The 22,596-nt window shown below is 42.2% G+C and overlaps 1 protein-coding gene and 1 pseudogene across 1 annotated transcript in view; one reads left to right on the top strand and one right to left on the bottom strand.

Moving 5' to 3' along the window:
- gabbr2 (gamma-aminobutyric acid (GABA) B receptor, 2) overlaps positions 1 to 22,596 on the bottom strand; it is a 973,371-nt gene that overhangs the window by 704,044 nt on the left and 246,731 nt on the right. The window lies entirely within an intron of this gene.
- Positions 1,531 to 5,319, top strand: LOC132394938 (uncharacterized protein K02A2.6-like; annotated as a pseudogene).

The raw sequence follows: 22,596 nt of genomic DNA, 5'->3' as shown, positions 1-22,596 counted from the left end.
TTTGACTTCTTGAGTTTTGGACTTTGCGGACAATGAACTCAGCACCATCACAGTACAGCATTGAAGTTCACTCTCAGTCCAATCAGATTTGGGCTATGAAATGCACCATTCATTACCAGCTGTGTTTATGGATACTAAAAGCACGCCAGGCCCAACATCATTCTTCTGGGATTTATTATTATTCTGAGACTAACTTTGGAATGCAAAGATGACCTTCAAAATTTCCTCCATTGCAAAATATTTTGTAAACTCCTCTCCCATTTCTCCTTTGCCCTTAAGGGTGAGAACTATTGCATATTTGTTATTAAAATTCAAATCAGAACCAAAGTACCATAAGAAATAGAAACCAGAGTCGGCTATTCAGCCCCTCAAGACTGCTTTGCCATTCGATAACTTTGATGCCAATTTTATGTTCTTTTTCAGTTTCCTGCCACTTCCCCATAATCTTTGGTTCATGTACTGATTAAATATCTGTCTGTCACTGCTTTGACTACTTTGCTCAGCTTTCACAGATGTCTGGAGCGATAAATTCCAAAGACTTTCAAACCTGTGAGAGAAAAGAAATTCTTCATTATTTCAGTTTAAAAATGAGCATCCCTATTCTGTCATCTGTTTCTAGACCTTTATGGCCTCGCAGTATTTCCCCTGTCAGGTCCCCTAAGAATTTTGTAGATTTCAATAAGTTTGCCCTTTGTTTCAACCTATCCTCTCATCGGATTCATCTCTAGGTGTGGCTTCCCTGGTGATTCGTAGCATTGCACAAAGAATTCCAAATTGATAAACTCCAACCTGCTTGAAAAAAAAGCCTGCATTCCCTCCCTATTGTCTACTGTGTTTGCATGGCTGCTTTAAACGTTTCAGACACGGTCCCACTTTCATTCAAACCCTTTCTTTGTGCTTTTATCCCAACACCTACATTTTGTGTGATTTTTTAACAATAACTTTATTTAAAGCATCAACACATCAACAAAATTTTTTACTGGCTGTCCTCTTTATCTAGGATCTGCTTGAAATGGAACCAGAAAGTTAGAAAACCTCAGTCCCATATTGAGCTCTGGAAAACGTATCAATAAGACTGCCTCAATCCAGCTCCAGACCATGGCGCATCCTTTTCCTGAAACCTTTATCAGTGGTGCAATGCCAGCTGACTTTCCTCGTTCTATCCCCCATAAAGTTGTTGTTGTAATGTGAGTATTATTAAAAGTAAGTTAATACTAATTGGGAAGCTGTTGGTAGCAAGAGGCGGGATCTGGGGTTGGCGGGGTTTTTACTTCCGCTCTTTTTACTCCCAGTATGCATTGTATATAGTTCCACCACCCATGCCGCACGAGGTACCTGGAAGCCTCTGTATTGTAAATATCATTTGCCGTCCCAGATAAAGATGCTCTTTTGGCCATCAAATTGTCAAGTGGTCTTTTTGTAAAGTAGAAGTTACCACATATTTTTGGCGATGAGGTAAACTGGTTTTGTGGACGGGTCGGCCCCGTTTTCGATCAGGAGCTGTGAGCGGGCGAGGAGCCTCGTGTTCGGATGGCTGCGTTCGGAACGGTCGGTGTGTTCGACGAGCAAATTGACGGGTGGCCGGAGTACGAGGAAAGGTTGGGCCTCTTTTTCTGTGCTAATGGAATTACTGAGGAGGCTAAGAAGCGCTTTATTCTCCTGAGTGTCTGTGGGGCAAAGACATACAAGCTGATACGGAACTTAGCTATGCCGCAGAAACCGGGAGAAATTCCATACGACGAACCGGTCAAGCTCGTGGGGAACCACCACAATCAAAAGCCTTCAGTGATAGTTCAACAGTTCAAGTTTCACAGCCATGTCCAGAAGCCAGGTCAGTCTGTGGCCGATTTTGTGGTTGAGCTTCGGCAGCTGTCGGAGCATTGCGATTTCGGAGCCGTGTTGGATGACATGCTCCGTGATAGATTAGTATGCGGCATTAATAATGACGCCACACAACGCCGCTTGTTGGGGGAAACCCCACCAATGACTTTCAAGACAGCCCTAGAGATTGCCCAAGGCATGGAGATGGCTGCTAATAATGCCACGGATATACAGAAAGGATATGGGGGATCGCAGTTGTCAGCAGTGCTCCAAGTCAGGTGGGAGACTGGTAAACAGGTAAAGCAGGTGGAATGTTTTTGGTGTAGAGAAACGCACTATGCAAATGTTTGTAAATTCAAAGATACTGTCTGCCATGCTTGTAGCAAAAACAGACATTTAGCTAAAAAGTGCAGGAGCATAAAGGGTGAGGTTAAGCCTGGGCAGGGGAAGCTCAGCAGACTCAGGCAGCCACACACCACCGAGGAGAAGCAGACGGAGAGGCAGCATGTGCCTACAACATGTTTGGGGTGGAAACGGATGAGGAACCACCTGAACCCTATTATGCCACAGTCACTGTCAAGCACATTAAGTTCGAGATTGATTCAGGGGCGACTGCACCGGTCATTAGTGAAGAGACCTACAGGAGGACATGGGGATCCAACCTGCCTCCCATCAGACCATCTAAGCTCCAACTCAGGACCTATACGGGGCAGCCCACACCTCATTTAGGGGTGTTATATGTCGATATTTCAGCCGGGGGCCAGAAGGCTGAAGCCAGGCTGGTGACAGCTAAGGGCAGTGGGCCCAGTCTTTTGGGCCGCGATTGTCTTCACAAAATCTGGCTCAACTGGCATGAAATTAAGTATGCACACATAATGCAGGACATGCTGCAGCGGTATAGTGACGTTTTCAGGGACGAGCTGGGCACACTGAAGGGCGTGACCGTGAAACTCCATGTCGACCCTGAGGCCACACCACGTTTTTTTAAGCCCAGGTCGGTGCCCTGTGCCATGAAAGGCAAAGTCGAGGCGGAGCTGGAACGTTTACAGGGGCTGGGCATCACTGAGCCCATCCAGTTTTCAAGGTGGGCGGCTCCTATTGTTCCAGTTTTGGAGGCAGATGAAACGGTGAGGATATGTGGGGATGTCAAGCTTACGGTGAATCAGGTCTCAAGGCTGGAGGAGTACCCATTGCCACAGGTGGATGACCTGTTTGCGACCCTGTCAGGGGGTAAGCTGTTCACAAGTGGATGTGAGCCACGACTACCAACAGCTGCTGCTTGACGAGGATTCAAAGGAGTACGTCACCATCAATACGCACAAAGGATTATTCAAATACAATCACCTGGTGTTTGGAGTGGCGTCTAGCCCCGCCATTTTCCAAAGGACAACGGACTCTTTGCTGCAGGGGATTCCACATGTAGCAGTGTATCTTGATGATATTTTGATCACAGGAGCCATGAAGAGGGAACATCTGGCTAATTTAGAACAGGTACTGAAGAGACTCTCAGACGCAGGGCTGTGGTTGAAACGCGGAAAATGTGTGTTCCTGGCTCTCAGTGTGACCTACCTGGGACACACGATTACAGCTGAGGGGCTTTGCCCAGTGGAGGACAAAGTGAGAGCTATCAAGGAGGCCCCAAGCCCCAAGAGAGTCACTGAACTCAGATCATTTTTGAGCATGGTGAATTATTATGGCAAGTTTCTTCCGGACCGCTCAAAGGTTTTGGCCCCACTGTATAAGCTGCTTCACAATGACACTAAGTAGCGGTGGGGTGAAGAGCAGGAGGAAGCTTTCAAGAAAGTGAAAGAACTCCTGCACTCAGCGAAGCTGCTCGTTCACTATGACCCAGAGAAGGAGATCACCCTTTCTTGCGACACTTCGCCCGATGGAGTTGGGACAGTTCACTCACACGTAATGGAGGACCGTTCAGAGAAGCCTATTGGTTTTGCTTCACGTACCCTGACGGCTGCTGAGAAGGGATATTCACAGCTAGACAAAGAAGGTCTGGCCATTGTTTTTGCGGTCAAATGTTTTCATCAGTACCCTTGTGGACGTGCATTCACAATTTATATGAACCATAAACTACTGATGAGCCTTTTTAGGGATACCAGATGCATCCCACCACTAGCCTCAGCCAGGATGCAGCGTTGGGCTCTCACATTGTCAGCCTACCAGTGTACTATTGTGTACAGAGCAGGTGGGGATAATGCAAAAGCTGATGCGCTGAGTTGACTCCCTTTGCCTGAGACGCCTATTACTACAGATGTGCCTCCAGAGACTGCGTTTTCATTGGAGAGGCTGTTCAAGACACCTGTAAAGGTGACCCAGGTCAAAGAATGGACAGAGAGTGACCCAGTCCTGTCTCAAGTCAAGACTTTTATTTTATGAGGTTGGCCCAGAGTCGTGGAAGGAGAGGAACTGAGACCTTATGCCAAACGCAAGAGAGAACTGAGTCTGCAGGATGGCTGCATTTTCTGGGGGGCGAGGGTCATCGTGCCTCCCCCTGGCCATTCACAGATTGTGGAGGAAATTCATAAGACTCATCCAGGGGTGTCTCGAATGAAAAGCCTTGCAGAATCCTACATCTGGTGGCCAAGAATGGATCAGGATCTGGAGAACAAGGTAAAATCATGCACGCAAAGTGATGCACCATCAATAACTCACTCTGAGACGTAAAGGTGAGATATCGGCTTTTATTGACTGGAAAAAGGAACAAGCAGTGAGTGACCACCATACTACATCCTGGAGACTGAGAGGCTGGGTTCAGGCCTTGATCACCTTTATACAGGGGTCTGTGGGAGGAGCCACAGGAGCAGTCAGCAGGGGGCGTGTCCAGACACGTATATGTAGTTCACCACACAAAGTCAGACCAATCTGAACATGCCGCCACCAGCTCCTTTGCACCCATGGGAGTGGCCTGTCTACCCCTGGTCTAGGCTACATTTGGACTTTGCTGTCCCCTTTATGGGACAGATGTTTCTTGTAATGGTAGATGCGCATTCCAAATGAATCGAAGCTCACATCATGAGCAACATCACAGCCCCCTCAACCATAGACAAACTCAGGCAAGTGTTTGCAGTCCACAGGTTGCCGGACACTCTGGTCACTGATAATGGCCCGACGTTCACCAGTGAGCTGTTTGGAGAGTTCATACGGCAGAAAGGCATTCATCATACTCGTTCAGCCCCTTTCCACCCAGGCTCAAATGGTTTGGCTGAGCGGGCTGTTCAGACAGTGAAGGAAGGCCTGAAGCAGCTGACAGGGAATTCTCTTAGTACCTGGCTTTCACGTTTCCTGTTTAAATACCTCCTCACTCCACGGACTATGATTGCACACACTCCAGCAGAGATGCTGATGGGACGTAGGCCTAAGTCAAGATTGGAACTGATGCGCCCAGGCACGAAGGCAAAAGTGGAGAGAAAACAGGAAAAGCAGAAGGAGGGACATGATCAGCATGTGCGAGACAGACAGTTAGAACTGGATGACAATGTCTAATGTCAGAAACCATCAGCAATGGCTACCTGGTGTTATTCTTAAGCAGAGTGGTCCAGTCTCCTATGTTGTTAAGCTGACTGATGGGCGTGTTTACCACAGACATCAGGACCATGTGTGCCTGCATCATGATTCTGGCTCAGAGGTAGACAGTTCCATGGAGTTTCCAATGGTGAGATGGACTACTGGGGAAGCATGTCCACCAGTGACTTTGCTAGAAGGACACACACTGGCAGAGGGGGCAGAGTCCCCTGAAGAGGATGGACATTCTCACGTGAACACACAGACCCTTCTCGTGTCCCCAACACTGGATCCACCCAAAACATCCTCACCAGCGGTGCCTGCTGGGTCACCGGGGGTAGTGTCTGAACCGCAGTGCCCTTGAAAACCTCCTGACAGACTGAATCTTTGATTGGATGGTTTCTTTTGTTGTTAGATTGAATGTTGAATTTGCCACTTTTCTTTTTAGGTGTTTTTGTATTGGTAACCTGTTGCTAATGATACCACTGTTTTTATTTCCCAGTTCTTCTATACGTGGGGAATGTTGGATTTTAAAGGGGGAGAAATGTTGAAATGTGAGTATTATTAAAAGTAAGTTAATACTAGTCGGGGAGCTGTCTGTAGCAGGAGGCGGGATCCGGGGTTGGCGGGGTCTTTACTTCCGCTCTTTTTACTCCCAGTATGCATTGTATATAGTTCCACCACTCATGCCACACGAGGTACCTGGAAGCCTCTGTATTGTAAATATCATTTGCCGTCCCAGATAAAGATGCTCTTTTGGCCATCAAATTGTTGAGTAGTCTTTTTGTAAAGTAGAAGTTACCACAGTTGTAATCTAAACCTCTCTGCCGATGTCTCAATCACATCAAGTCCGATTCACCCCATCTCTTCTCCATTTTAGAATCCTCATTCTTATTTTAAAAGTAATCTCTCAATGCCTTCTACCTGCCAAGGTTTCTGCAGTGCACTTATTTTGGGCTTTTACTGTAGTTGCTCCATGGCCACGGAATTAGGCCAAATTCCTAATTTTGATTCTAATGTCTATTTTCTTTTTGAAAACTTCAGAGACCATTTCATATAGCAACATCATAATCTCAGATTATTTGCTACCACATTACAGATTAACACATATTATTCTGAAATGCAATTGCAGTCATTAGAAACCATGCAAATTGCAGAATTCTTAATCATTTTCACTAAAGCATTTGGTAATCAACAGTAAAGTATCGGCATGCAGTGAATATTTATCCATCATTTATCTATATGATGGATAAATTTCCTACAAGCATTACAGGAAATCAATAATTCAGAACCAAAACATGGGTAATTGTTTACCCAACTGCAATTTATAGTAACATTCAACTACAAAATAATACAATGTTAGAGGCCAGTAAGGCAAAAACCTTACAGCTTAACAGCACAGTTGTGCTAATCCCAAATAGTCAAATACAAAATCAACCACTTAATGAGTTTTCCTGTCATTTCCAATTATCTCCACTTTCAGATGTCATACAGATACATAGGCCATCTGAAGAAAGGAAATGCTGCCAGCACCAACACTATTAATAGGATACTTCTTCCCCAAGAGGTGATTAAGCATTTGCTAATTTTTCTGCAGAATTAAGCAATTTACAAATAAACTTCAGGGAAGTGTTAGAAATGACTACATTCATCTTTCTTGCCACAGTTTATCAGTTTATTTAGATTAAAATCTTTCTCAAAATGTCAGGTTTCACTGACTGTTAAGTTGCATTGTTGATATTAAAGCAGTAATTGAGAAACTGTTCAGTATTGCTACATTTGCAGGCACGACATCACGGGCGAACACGGAACATCGGGAACAGTGGGTTAGCTGCTGGGGGTTGTGTGTCCAGCGAGCTGTGGCTTTTCGCTGCCGACTCTCTGGGTGCTGAGCTTGGACTTTAAACATCGTAAATCAGCGAGCTGTTTGTTATCTCTCCTCTCCGGCCATGTAATAGGGGCAGGTCTTTTTCCCTTATTAGGGAGAGAGAGAGAACCTATGTTGAATTATTGGATGAACAAGTAGTTTTTGGGGTACTGCAAGTCTGTGTCTTTATCGATGTTTTGCTGCACACTTGAGTGCTCGGTGGAGGGTGTTGATGGTTTTTTGCTGGTGGGGGTCGGAGGGATCATTGCCTTTTTGCTGTTTGTGCATGAGAGGGGGGAGCTGGGTGAGCTTTGGGGTTCTAACCTTTTAACTGTCATTCATTCGTTGGGGTACTCCTCTGTTTTTTGTGGATGTTTGCGAAGATAGAGAATTTCAGGATCTATATCATATACATTTCTCTGACATTAAATGAAGCTATTGACACCTATTGAAATTCTAAGCCCTGAGAGGGATAGCAGCTCTGCTAATGTCTGTCCTCTCTGGGAGCTACAGCAACAACTCCCAACAACGGCTATCTTGCGTCTGCACCCTTAGTCCTGATGCAGGGTCTCAACCCATCTTGCCTCCACAGATACTACTTCATCTGCTAAATGCTTCCAGTGGTTTGCTTTTTTGCTCCAGATTCAAAAATCTGCATTTGCTTGTCTCTCCAATGACGTTAACAGTTGTGCTTATTAAGATGCTACTGACGAAGCCTCAGTTAACCTGGCTGTGAAGGGTAGAATCCTGCCAAACACAAGCACAGGGATGGACACGGGCCAGTCAGTGGCATGGCTGGCAGAAGTTCAAACAGAAGAAGCCAAGTTTGCTTGACAGAAAAGTATCTTAAACTGCCTTATGACTTTTATCATTCGACCAGTGTCTCTCTGCTGGGGCATTTTTGCAGGAGCTTGCCTGCAGCTTAGCTCTGCAATGTCTTGGCAGTATGTGAATGCTGGGAGCCAGATGCAAGTCAGTGCCCTGACTTCCTGTTTGTTAACTTAACAGTACTCAGGTATGTGTAAGAGTTGGAGACTTCATCTATTTAAAGACCAATTTAAAATCCCAATTCAATGGGGACAATGTGGACTATTTAGCTGTCACCATTTATTTCTACCTAGCCCAGCTTCAACTGAGCTTGTGAACTCAAACTGCCTGGAAGTGTTAGCAACATTAATGATTGGCTAGATCACACAAAGAACAATCTTCTTGCCAAAATTCTGACTCATTTGGGGGTTTATTCAATTGAAACAAATATTGGAAGCTGAGTACAACTGACTGGCAATTTACTTAAAACAACTTTTACACTTGCACATTTCTCCATCTCAGATGCAAGCATTAGTTTAAGTGGCATCTTGTTTCCTGTTCTATTACAGGAAGTGAATGTTGCTGGTGAGAATGACATTCATCACCTTTCTCTAATTACCCTTGAGAAAAGTGAAGAGTCACTTCTTCAGCCAGTTCCGTCCATTTTAGTATAGGTACGGGAACGATGCATTGCAAGATATACTCCCAGCAGTGGTGAAGGAATAGCGATATACTTCAAGATTTGACTTTGAAAGGAATGTATCAGTCCTGTGCTCCATGCACCTAATGGCCTTTTCTACGTAGTAGTTGAGGTCCTTGATTGGGGAAGTGCTGTTAGAGCAGCCTTGGCAAGTAACTGTAATGTAATTTGTGCGTGGTAAATGCAGCAGCATGCTGTTAGTGGAATTAATAATGTTTATGGCTGCCATTCCAGAGGGGGACATTACTTTGGATGCTATTAAGCTTCTTGAGAATGGCTGGCCCTGCACTCATTCAAGGGAGTGGATAATATCCCTTCAAATTTCTGCATTATGCCTTGGAGTTGGTATGAAGGCCCTGGTGTAGCAGAAGTTATCACAGGATAAACAACGCTGACCTATTTTAGAAGCCACCGCGTCTAATGTGGCCCATCTAGTTGAGTTTCTGGTTGCTGCTGACATCTGTGTACGGATGATGTGGACACAGTGATTTAGTGCATGGGTAGACAGTCTCTTTCTTGTTCTAAGTGTTGGTCATTGACTGCCACATGTGTGATATGAATGTTACTTCTCACTTATTACCCATGGCAAAATATTGTCCAAGTTGCAGCACATTTAGGCGTGAAGTGCTTCATTTACTCAGGAAATGTAAATAAACTTCACAATCATCAGCAAACTTTCCCATTTCTTATTTTAAAGTGGAAGGAAAGACATTGATGAAACTTCTGAAGATGGTTAAACTTATATACAACATAGCCCTTGCATGAGATAACTCAAACTATCACAACTACCTTCAATCATGAGGTGTGGCACCAATAAATGAAGTGCTGTGGCGATCCACTTCCTAGCGCACTCGAACCGGCTCACAAATAGCCAGTGTGCCAGCACAAAGGCCAGTCCCAAAAGGGCACCAGGTCTGCTTCACCAACAAAGGGAAAAGCCTGCGGGGGACTGTGAATACGTGCCCCCTACAGCATCCGCGCCCAGGGAGGGTGGGATCAAGGAGGCTTTAAAGTGAGGCTGCGAAGTTCGAATAAAATCTTTTTTTAACTGCAGTTTACCGACTCCGTGTCGTTATTTTAGTGCTGCGCGTAGCACACCACTACAATTGGTGACCCCGACGGACCAAACGATATTTGGGCCGAAGATGACCGATGCCGCATCTGTTCATGCAGTTTCGTTAAACTGCCAAGCTTCTGGACGCTGCAACCTCACCTATGGTTCCAGCAAGCAGAAGCCCAATTCCACGTTCGGCAGATAACCTCGGAGGCCACACGTTACTACTATGTGGTGAGCTCCCTCGACCAGGAGACAGCGGCCCAGGTTGAGGAGTTCATACAGTCACCCCGGAAGACGGCAAATACACAGAATTCAAAGCCCTGCTCATTATGCCTTTTGGACTCTCACGACACGAGCGGGCTGCCCGTTTACTTTGTGGACCGGTTCACCAGATGGCAAGAGGTGATCCCGCTCACCGACACCACCTCCGAATCTTGCGCCCGGGCACTGATCGCCACCTGGGTGTCCCGCTTTGGTGTACCAGCCCACATTACCTCCGACAGAGGCGCCCAGTTCACCTCCACCCTGTGGTCAGCTATAGCCACCCTTTTAGGGACACAGCTGCACCACAAAACTGCCTACCACCCACAGTCGAACGGCCTGGTGGAGTGTTTCCACCGTCACTTAAAGTCAGCTCTCATGGCCCGCCTGAGAGGAGCTAACTGGGTGGACAAGCTTCCCTGGGTCCTACTCGGCATCCGCATGGCGCCCAAAGAGATCTGCACACCTCATCGGCCGAGTTGGCATACGGCGCACCCCTGGTCGTCCCCAGGGAGTTCATAACAGCCCCAAGGGGCATGAGGAAGAACCCACAGCAGTCCTGGGCAGACTACGCAAGAGGCTCGGCCCTGGCCCCCGTACCCACTTCGTAGCATGGGCAGAACCCGACCTGCATACCCAAAGACCTGCAGAAATGTAAGTTTGTGTTTGTACGAAGGGGTGGGCATCGGCCACCGCTACAGCGGCCCTACGAGGGGCCATTTACGGTGATCAGGAACAACAGGTCCACATTCGTGCTGGACATTGCGGGGAGAGATTTTCACGGTGGACCGACTCAAACTGGCCCATGTGGACGTGGCGCAACCGGTCCAGTTTCCGGCACCGCGGCGCAGAGGCAGACCTCCCAAACAAGGTCCGGCCCAGACTGAGGACATTGGGGGGGTGTATCGCCAGTTCTTGGGGGGGGGGGGGTTATGTGGCGACCCACTTCCTAGCGCACTCGAACCGGCTCACAAATAGCCTGCACGCCGGCATAAAGGCCAGTCCCAAAAGGGCGCCAGGTCTGCTTCACCAACAAAGGGAAAAGCCCGCGCGGGACTGTGAATACGCGCCCCCTACAGCATCCGCGCCCGGGGAGGGCGGGATCAGGGCTTTAAAGCGAGGCCGCAAAGTTTGAATAAAATCTTCTTTAACTGCAGTTTACCGACTCCATGTTGTTATTTCAGCGCTGCGTGTAGCACACTGCTACAATCTTACCTTTCAATGCCCATTGACTTTACCAGAGCTGCTTGATGCTGCATTCAGTCAAATGGTCCCTTGTCGTCGCTGCAGTCTCTCAAGCCTGCTCTTTCATTTAGTAAGATGAAGACTAATCATATTGTATCTTGAGCGGCACAATAACTTCTCAACCCTTCGTTTATCAATTACCTACCCACCCCTGCTTTACAAATAATCACTCTCTCTTCCTTGCGACGCTGTGGTAAGCAAAGACTTATGCTATTTGGTGAAAAAAATAATTCACCTTTGTCTTTAAAGGGAAACTCCTTATATTTAAACAGCAATCACTCATTCAAGATGTTCCCACATTCTTTCCAATTCCACCATGTCAAGGCATTTCAGGAGTCAATTTGTTTCAGAGGACTTTATATCAGCAGAACTGGTCTTGTCTACTCAGCAGAATCTAATTTCCCTTTATTATGATTAATACCTATTACAAAGCAGAGAGATATTAGTTTAAAAAGGCAATTCTGTTGTATCAAATAATTTTCTGCAAATTTCTTTGCTGAAAGTATCAGTTAATTCTAATTTTCAAAGTTGAGAGCAATGATCACTTTTACCACAGCTGAGAGCTAACTGTGATACACTTTGCTCCGCTGGTCTTAGTGGATCAATGATCCACATCAGACCCAGTCCACCTGTAAGATCGATATTCACAGCACATCTTCAAGGATCGGAAGAGCTCTGACAATCAGGGTGGCAGGCTGGTTATATTATTATTCAACTCCAAATGGTTAATTGGTTGAGTTTGAATGATAGCAAATCCTCTGAATTCCACAACAGACAGAGTGAGATCAGGGTCTCTGGATGACTTGCCTGTTAAATTAAGTGTTATGTCACCACTCTTCTCTATTAGCAATTTAAATTCATAACTTATTACTATGATTAAGCTTGTAGCCATGAGAAAAAATACCGAGGGCAAATTTTGACTCATTGTTTATGCCTTGTGAGCAATACGTGAAATCACAGTTGAGGAACTATACAAAAATAACTGTAACCTCTAAATAAGCTGAGTTTTCAATTTACCTTTAAGACTAATAAATTGTATGTTTCATACCTATCATGTCTGCTTGAAACATTTTGTTGCAATTGGACCAGGTGAGAATTCAGAGAGCTGTCAGTTCCCAGCAGCATGTCATTATGATATCATCACCACTGCAGCCACATGCCCAAAGACCCTTCAGTACGTGCAGGATCTGTCTTGGAAGAACTCCAAGGGAATATTTGACAGACATTCCGAGTGGCAACCCACATCAGAACATACATCAATAATGACGCTAAAAGAAGTACCTATTTCCATTCGATTTGCATCCTTCCGTTGGCATAAAACAGTATCTTGCAGTATAATGCAGCAATCTATACTTTCTAAATACCAGAACAGGTGTTTTATTTTGTATTAGTCTTTCCTTGTCATGACTTTCACAAAGTCACCTTGCAATAGACTGAATATAACTTTACCTTAACTACTGCCTTGATCGAATCTAGCACTAAAATAATAGACACAATAACCAGGCAATCCTACTGCTCTACTCTCTCTGCACCAACAACTGTGTATCTAGGCACAGCTCAAACACCATCTATAAATTTGCCAATGAATGTGGACAGAATCCACAATCTTTTGTGGACAGAATCTCAGATGGTGACGAAGAGGTGTACAGGAGTGGGATAGATCAGCATGCTGAGTGGTGTCACAACAACAACATGCCCTCAACATCAGTAAGACCCAGGAATTGATTGTGATTTCAGGAAGTCAGGGGAACACGCACCAGTCTTCATCAAGGGATTAGCAGTGGAAAGGGTGAACAATTTCAAGTTCCCGGGTGTCAGCATCTCTGAAGGTTGATCCTGGGCCCAACATGTTGTAATTACAAAGGAGGCAGGACAGCAGCTATATTCTATTCAGAGTTTGAGGAGACGATGAGTCATGATTTCTCCAGATGTACTGTGGACAGCATTCTAATGGGTTGCATCACTATCCAGTATGGAGGGGCCACCGCACAGTATTGTAAAAAGCTCAGAAGGTTACAAACTCCGCCAGATCCATCAGGGGCACTAGCCTCCTCAGCAACAAGGACACCATCAGGAAACGATGCCTCAGAGAGGCGGCATCCATCACTAAGTACCTTCATTACCTAGACATGCCCCCTCTTCATTGCTACCATCAAGGAGGAGGTACAGGAGCCTGAAGACATACACTCAACATCTTAAGAACAGCTTCTTCCCTTCTTCCATCAGATTTCTGAATGGACAATGAACCCATCTACACTATCTCACTAATTTTTTTTAGTTTTGTTCTGTTTTGGCATGAATTATCTAATTTACTTTATATATTTCATATTGTAAATGATAGTTTTGTTTATTATGCATTGCAAAATAATGCTTTCACAAAACAACATCGTTACAATATTAAACCTAATTCTGATTCTGACTCTGAATCCTTCCGCTTTGCATTCCTTGAATCTGTAAATAAATCATTTCTGATGTATTGCTGGGAAGAAAGATCCTATTTAAATATATTAGCAGCTAATTGAGTTTCACACTAATTAAAGTTTGCAATTTAAAAGAAAGTGTGAAGTTTTGTTTCTCACTTTTTAATGTTCCTTGCTCACTTAGTGCCTGCACCATCCTTTATTGTAATATTGTAGCACTTTTTGGAACATTAATTAATTTGTACTAAAAAGTATCAACAACCAAAACCAAAATAAAACTGCAACAAAAGCAGACCATGTGTTGATACGAGACTGCTTCCTCACTGAGCAAGTTTATCTTTGCACTTACCGCCTTGACACCCACCCCGCCAATTTACCCAGGTCTCAGTTCTTGTAATCCCTTCCCACTCACAGGGTCCCGCTTCCTATTCTTTCATCTGATGCCAATCCCTGCTCCTACAATCACTTCCAGCTCACCAGGAAAACCCAGATCCCACACTCCCATTTAACTCACCAGGGTCCCACATCCTAAGCTTGCTTCAAACTGATCAGGGCCTTGTCTTCTACACTCCCTTTATACTTCCACACTCTCTTTATACTTATCGAGATGATTTAGAACAGTATTATTTTAGTGCGCAACATCTAATAAATGTGAATTAAAAATACAGTGAGGTGTAATAACATCCAAACAGGCAAACTTCCTGGTTTGACATCAAAAAATGTCCCAAGAGTGTGGTTCATTGGAGTTTAACACATTTTTAGCATTTCTCATTCTTGATTCAAGTTTCCAGCATATGCAGTACTTTTCTTTTACAAAGTACACCCGCATTAAGTGAAGAGATCACTGTTCATATCAGTATCAAGTAATTAAATCCAAAATGTGACCTAACCTCTAATTCTCAGTCTGAGTAACATTTTCCCAGTACAGTGAACAAAGACAAATATCTCTCACTTCAGGCACGCAAATTGGTTTTCCAAAATCCTTTTGTAAGTTTGCACCTTATCGTTCTCTTCTTTGGGAGTACCGGCATAAAACAAATAACAGGCATAACCCTCGAAATCCCAGATTTTCACCTTTCACAGGACTTGCACAATTCTGACTTTCTTCACTTTTTGAACAACTGAGATTCTGATCAGTAACACTGACAACTGAAAACATGATTCTTTCTCTTGTGACTCCCTTTATTAAAAGCGTTTAAAAGTCCCAGGTGAAATACCATTGGTTCCCCTATATCACGCCTCCTGTTGATAAAGCTTATTAAAATCCATTGCATTTATTATGCACAATTCCTTTTTCAAAAATGTTGTTGACCATGCCTCATTATGATTTTCAGAAACTAAAACATTTTACACACATTAATTTAAGGCTAATTGGTTTATATTTTCTGTTTTAATTATATCTTTCTTTCTTAAAAAAAGGAATATCAGGTACCTTCCCAAACCAATATTCATAATTCTCTTGGCCATCCTTTTAAAGCACAAGGATTTGGCCAACCGAGTCTAACAATTTTCTTCGCATTTCGTCTCATTAATATCATGTTTATTAATTATGCAAAAAAATCAGTGATAGAAATGTGTTTCAACAATCCTTTTTCTCATTGGACTTCCAATTTTCACACTTTTTAAGATATGATTTTATATATTATACCATACAGATAAATAAGTGGTATTTGTTTAACACCTCCTTTTCAAGTATTTAATGTTCTCTTACCATTTTATTCTCATACTTTGTTTCCTCTTTGGCATTATTTTGGTCACCTTAAATTCCAAAGTTATGTAGATCCTTACCCTTGGTAGGCTTTTTGGTGAACTTGATGTTAAAGTGAACTTCTCTTATCTAGTATGATTTGCTCATTTTTCAAGAAGTTGCTTTATTTAAATAAATGATAAATATTTAAAATTATCAACAATTTTTAAAAATTGCTTATTTATATCCATGAATGTAACTTGGGTAGCTTGCCTCTCCTACTCAAAAAGTTCACTTAGTTCAGATCTAAGACAGTCTTAAGCTTCCAACAAAATTCTTTAATTGATAGCATTATTTTAAATGGCTTCATATTGTTCATAATCTTTTAGAAACATGCACAGTTCCAGTTTCAAAATTGCCTCTTGAATTGTGAGCTTTATTTGAAATGAATATCGTGCAAAAATATTATTGCTCTTAAAAATTTTAAATCTATTGTGTTCACAAACCTATGTCCTGGTTGACAGTTCATTCCATCTTTTAAATAATGCAGAATAATTGCCTAGTTCTGAAGCCTGCCTCGCTTTTCCACCAGTTTTTAGCACAATTGAAAAGTCAAGTAAAATAAAGTAATGGCTGGGGAACAAAATGTGGTTAAATATTGAGTAGCATACATCAGTGTAGAAGAAAACATTGCCTTCCTACAGCATACTTTTCTCATCTGGATGAGCTAAACCAAAATTAACAGAATGTCTGATTCCTTCAGCATTTAAAAGTAGGAAGTTCAAGTGAACTGTAATCCCAAGACAAAAGATGTGACCCCACAATTTAGTCAGCATCACTTTCCGCAATTAATATCAATTAGTTTGATCCAAAAGCTATCTTTCTTAAGTTTCTTAAATTGTGTGCATTATTTTTGCAACTCATATTTTATTGAGTTATATTAAGCTGTTGAGTTTCCAGATTTGCATTACACCATAAATGACAAACTCTGTTCCTCCGTTGATGCTGTCTAATCATCGGAGATATTCCAGCCTTACTTCAAGTTAATGAGATGTTGTTCATGCTCGTCAAAACTCAAAGAATCAAACCATAACATAAAGAACAATGGGGAAGAATAGAGTTGCCATAAAAATTAAATAGACATTTCAAAAACTATCATACTTTGCAATGAAGAATCTGGCTGAGTGGTGTCATAACAACAACCTCTCACTTAATGTCAGCAAAACCGATTGTAGACCAAGAGAGAGAAACCAGAGATCCACAAGCTAGTACTCATTGGAGGGTCAGTAACTTTAAACTCCTGGGTGTCACAATCTCAGAGGACCTGTCCTGGACCCATCATATAAATGTAATCACAAAGAAAGCACAAGTGTCTCTACTTTCTTAGGAATCTGTGGAGGTTGATGAAACCTTGACAAACTTCTATATATGTGTGATGGAAATTGTATTGTTTGGCTGGAATTAAGGCCTGATATGGGAACACCAATGACTTGGAGTGGAAAATCCTATAAAAGGTAGTGGATTTGGCCTAGTACCTCATGGGTAAAGTCCTCCTAAGCACTGAGGACATCTACACAAAACATTGTTGTAGGAAAGCAACATTGAAGATCCTCATCACCCAGGCCACCCAGTCCATGCTCTTTTCTTGCTGCTGCCATCAGAAAGATGCTACAAGTACCTCAGGGTTCATCTCACCAGGTTCAAAAACAGTTCCTACCCCTCAATCATCAGAATCTTGAACATAAGTGGATAACAACACTCATTCTATTTCTAGTTTCCCCACAACCAATGATCTCACTTTAAGGACTCTTTATCTTGTTATTTCATGCTCTTCTTATTCATTGCTACTTATTTATATTTGCATTTGCATAGTTTGTTGTTCACAGATCCTGTTTACAGTTACTATTCTATGGATTTGCTGAGCCTGCCCACAGGAAAAAGAATCTCAGGGTTGAATGTGGTGATGTGTATGTACTTTGATAATAATTTTTACTTTGAAGTTTGAACTTTGAAGAATCAAAAATGTTTTATATTGGGGATGAATCTCTCATCACAGGTGTTATTTGAATTTTCAACTTTTAAAATTCAATGATATACTCAAGCATATTGATTAACTCCTGATATAATTTGCTAGTCTTCATCCTTCTCCTCTGACCTGGCTGTTCCTATTCAAATGTAGAAAGTGGGTGAGATTGAGGCTATGATGGCAAAATGAACATGAATGATTTTTCCATGGACATTTTCTTTAAGTTTAATGTGATACAGAGTTGAAATGAGTTCCTCCCTTGGAAACAAACAACATTCCACCTATACATTGCTTTCTCGCTTCATGAATGATTTCTTTTTAACAAAAAGTCATTGGGAAGCAGCTAGTTCATATTATGCTTTTACTATTTTATTATGTGAATAGTTTCACCCAGTTTTAAGATTATATTTTTAATCTCTGGTTGTGAAAAATCATCCGTTTAACTTTCCTGATGACATAGTGGATTATGCTTGGTGAGGAACTAAATGATACAGAGCTGATGATATCAGCCCTTACTGATGACAGCTTGAATACATATTAGGAGAGCTAAATTTGCTCTGAGTGGCTGTGGACTGGGAAATGCAAAGCTAAAGCACACAAATTTCCCTTGTTCTAATAGTGCCTAGTTTTACAGCAAATGTTTAGTTTATACATCTTGTATTTCTGCAACCGGACGCACCCTGAAATTTCCTCTCATTTAGATGAGCTATCTATATGTTGTCCTTGTCAAGCAAAATTCAGTGTTTTCAGAAGTAAGAAGAAAACAAGTTGGAATAAAATTCATTTATTGCTTTTGTGCTTCACTTTACAAATTGTGCAATGTCATAACTGAAAACTCCACTTCAATATTGGGCTTATTTTATAAACAAATATTATTTTAATCTCCATGTTTTCCTTTCATCTCTTTTTGATTTACATAAACAAAATCACACTTTTTCTATGACCTGTCTTTATTAATACCTCCTGCCTCTTAAATTACTAAGATTATTAATTGGACTATTTTAATATCAGAGTAATAGGCACTCTGTCTTCATAGATTTATTTATTTTTGGCTTTATCAACTGTTTGGAGTTGGATGCTTACAGATCAAGATCTAAACGTGATAGTCAGAGTTGATTTTTGAATATATTGCTATCCTTTGGAATTCAGTTACACTTTGTATTGAAAGAGATCTCTTTGGATAAATCTTTGGATAATCTTGGCATAGGATTCCAAAGCATTGCTTTAGTGACAGGGCTAATAAAGCATGGAGCATTTAAATAATCAATCTCTGGATCTCACCATGCCCACTAATCAAGCATTTCACTGATGCTGTAAGGATTTCTCATTGACGTAAGCTTGTTCAATGGATAAAGAAAAACAAATGATATAACTAATTAAATGCTAATTTTATTTTGTTATTTCTCTTGCTGAGAACTTTTGTTGAGTTTTCCATCAAGTTCCTTCTTCTGCTCCATTCTCCTAGTTCATTTACTGACTGTGGTCCAAAGTGCAATTCTGCAGCAGTTTTACACCAGTGTGTAGGAACTCGGTCTTTAGTTGCTCCAAAGTTACTACATTGACTGAGCGTGCCCCATGATTGTACCTGAGATGCACTACATCTAACCCATTCCAGTTCTAGTGGTACTGGAGCAGCTTGTGTTGTTGCTTCACTCTTTCAATCAACTTTCAGATGCAAGTCATTTAACACAGAAATGTCATGTCCTTTGTCAAGTTGATATTGTCCCATGCAACATCTGTCTTTGTATGTGGGATTACTATGTATGTATGTATGTATTGAGATGCATTTATCGGGTAGGCCCTTCTTGCCCTTTGCATCACACTGCCCAGCAACCCCTGATTTACCCCTAGCCTAATCACACAACCATTTACAATGCCCAATTAACCTACCAACTGGTACATCTTTGGATTGTGGAAGGACACCAGAGTATCTGGAGGAGACCCGGGGGAAACGTACAAACTCCTTACGGGCAGTGGCAGGAATTGAACCAGTGTCACTGCTACTGCATAGCATGGTGCTAGCCACTACACTACCATGCTGCCCGAACATTGCAATTGCATCTTTCATGGGAAGTACGGTGGCACCATTTGCATGAAATCTTATACTGTTCACATGCAAATCTTATCATCAAATTGCCTCACTATGACTCTGAAAGGATCAAAGAACTTAAGTTGCTAAACATCTATAAACATCCTTACCAACATCTGTTCTGGGTGTCCATCAGCCATTTCTTTATAGTGAGCAAAGAAACATGGAACCAAACTGGAGCACTAACCAAAAAATGCTTTTGCAACTCAAGGACATCAATTTTTACTTATCATATATTTCAGAGAACAAACTGCCTAAGATGTGGTGGAACTCTTAACAATCATAATAGAACCAGGGTAGACACATTAACTCAGTGCTCACTATCACCCAATGTCACATCCAAACGAACAGTAGATGCTCCAAAATTCAGAGCAGGCTTAAAACAAACAAGAAAACTTGTGCCAAGTTCCCAGTCTTCCTAACTAACTAGAAATGTGTTCCCATCAGAAAGAAAGGGAAAGAATTAGGGTTGAGAATTGACAGCAATGTGTCATCTTATTTAGCATAATTGTTGAGATTTAAATTTGATGGACTGTGCTGGTCACATAGCTAAATGTTCAAGGACAGATTATTGCAGATGATTCTAAATAAAATGAAAATCCAAACATTGGACTCCTACAGGAATGTATTCTTCCTATAATTTTTTTTAAACACGTTTGTAAGTGTTTTGCCTTCAGCAAGATCCAGGTCATTCTGTGCATGGTTTTGGTCCTCAAACCTAAGAGCAGCAGTGAGGCAGTCCAAACGACACAATTAGCCAGGCTAATTCCTGGAGATGAGAGGATTGTCCTAATCAAGAGAGATTAAACAAATTGATTCTGTATTCTTTCAAGCACAAACAAATGAAGGATGAATTAATTAAAATTTAAAATATGCTTGAGATGTTTTCACTAGCATACGAGTCTCTTACAATGGGACTCTGGTAAGAGTCTGGTTATTTAAAACTGAGGGAAGTATGTATTTCTCCTTAGTGAGGGTATTGAATGCCTGAATCTGACAAAGGGTCTTGGACCCAAAACATTAACTGTTTCTCTTTTCACAGTTGATGCCTGACTTGCTAAATGATTCTAGCATTTTCTATTTCTATTCTATGTATTTTGAATAATATGTCTTGACATTTATAGTCAAATCCTTTTTCAGTATCATTTGCCTTCCTAATTGCTCACCAGCTTTCCTCAGCGCTACGTTTCGTTGATTTTTGTTTAAGGACTCCTAGCTTCTTCTGAACATCAGTGAATTTCAATTTCTCACCGCTAAAAATATCTTCCACTTCTCTATTTTTCCCCAAGGTGCACAGTTTCATATTTTCCCACATTATATATCATTTTCCACATTGTTGCCCATTCAGGTAACGTGACCACACCTCTGAAACTTGTCCGCATTATCCTAACCATCTGCACTGCCACCCACTGGAACACACCAAGATGCCTCATCTCCCACATCAGAAGACTTTGCTGGCAGCTACCTGAGTGAGATCTCAACGAGAATATTGAATAGAGATCTATTCTCCCTAACTAAGAATTGAAGAGCATGCAGCAGGTGACCAATGAACTCACAGCAATGCAGTCACGTTCCAGACATTCTTGAATGGCGGTTGGCGGGAATGTAGCCTGCAGCAGGTGCACTACTGTAACTTTGCGGTTTTCTAGTGTCCAGCTACATTAATTATTCATGTGGTGGTATTAGCAGCATGCAATGAGAATAACTTGTTTGAAATTCCTGTGTAGTGCAATTCTCATGGTAAAGTATAACAGAACTCTAACGGTACACAAAGCCCACCTCAGGAGACTCTACAGCTTAATGTCTAATGCTCTCAGTGTTGAACACACTCCGCAGCTGTGGACTCGTTTTTTTAAGCGGATTCTGCAACTCACGCTTTCAGTTACTTTTTTAAACTATTTGCACAATTTGATTGAGGCACTTCGACATGGAACTGTCTCTATGTTTGCGGCCTGCAATTGCTAAACTGAATTGACTTCGTGGCTGTCAGTCCTGGACCATTTTGGGGACTGGACGCTGTGGTTTGATGTGTTATTTGTTCACTTCTTGCTGCTTGCACGGTCTGCTCTTTGCTCGTGCATTGGGTGTTTGATTTTTGTTTTTTTTTAAAATAGGTTCGCCAGTGTTTCTTTGTTTTGTGGCTGCCTGCGAGAGAATGACTCTCAGGGTTGTATACTGTATACATTTTTAATAATAAATATACTTTCAAACTTTTTGAAGTTGGCATTGAAGAATAAGGAAAACAATAAAATGGGAATGAAGGGGAAAGTAGGAGGGAAGGGTTGAAGGGTAAGAAAAGAAAGGGGAAGAGGAGGGAAGGGGAAAAGTAAATGGATGTAAGAGGGGGAACTGCATTTACTTTTTAAATGGTTTACAATTAAGGAACACACACCCCCATGATGGATACCGACTTTTTGAGGCATCGCCTTTTGAAGGTGTCCTCGATGCGAAGGAGGCTGGTGCCCTTGATGGAGCTGGCTGAGTTTACAACCCTCTGTGGCTTTTTCCAATCCTGTACAGTGGCCCCTCCATACATGGTGATGCAACCATTTAGAAGGCTCTCCTTAGCAGATATATAGGAATTTGCTGAAGTCTTTTATGACATACAAAGTCTCTTCAAATTCCTAATGAAAGAAAGCCACTGTTGTGCATTCTTTGTAATTGCATTAATAGACTGGTCCAGGATACACCTTTAGAAATGTTGACACCCAGGAACATGGAACTGCCTACCTTTTCCACTGTTGATCCCTTGATGAGGATTGGTATGTGTTCCCATGATTTCACCTTCCTGAAGCCAATAATCAATTCTTTGCTCTTTCTGACGTTGAGTGCAAGCTTCTTGCTGCAACACCGCTCATCCAGCTGTCCACTTCCTTACCACTGGCTGAAGTTTGGCCAATAACAGTTGTGTCATTGGCAAATTTATAGATGGTGTTTGAACGGTGCCTTGCCACACTGTTATAGGTACAGAAAGAGTTGAATGGGCTAAACACACATCCTTGAGGTGTGCCAGTGTTGATTGCCAACGCTCAGGTTGTGAGTATCTGGAATGATCTGCCAGAGGAGGTACATCAAATAATTGTATCATTTAAGAGGCTTT

This window comes from Hypanus sabinus, chromosome 6, assembly GCF_030144855.1.
Source record: "Hypanus sabinus isolate sHypSab1 chromosome 6, sHypSab1.hap1, whole genome shotgun sequence".
NCBI lineage: Eukaryota > Metazoa > Chordata > Chondrichthyes > Myliobatiformes > Dasyatidae > Hypanus > Hypanus sabinus.
Note: the sequence above shows the minus strand (reverse complement) of the source record. Positions and strands in the feature narration are given on the sequence as shown.